Source organism: Gavialis gangeticus, unplaced genomic scaffold (assembly GCF_001723915.1).
Source record: "Gavialis gangeticus isolate Ggan-Ray unplaced genomic scaffold, GavGan_comp1, whole genome shotgun sequence".
In the NCBI taxonomy this organism is placed as follows: Eukaryota; Metazoa; Chordata; order Crocodylia; family Gavialidae; genus Gavialis; species Gavialis gangeticus.
Window position 1 is genome coordinate 4,500,801 of NW_017729011.1, and position 218 is coordinate 4,501,018.

A 218-nucleotide genomic window follows, 5' to 3' on the forward strand; every position below is an offset into this window, starting at 1 on the left:
CTGTCCCAGCCTCCCCATGGCTGCCCCGCCCCAGCTCCCGGCCCTTTAAGAACACCCCCTCCCCCCCGACTCACCAGCTGCTGTAACGGCCTGGGGGCTTCTGGGGGCTCGCATTGTGGTTACGGTCTGTTTTTCAGCAAGTCGCTGCCTCTCGCCTCCCTCCCCTCCTTCACGTCTCTTTGGGAAGCCACTGCCTTGGAAAAGACAGTATTCAGATC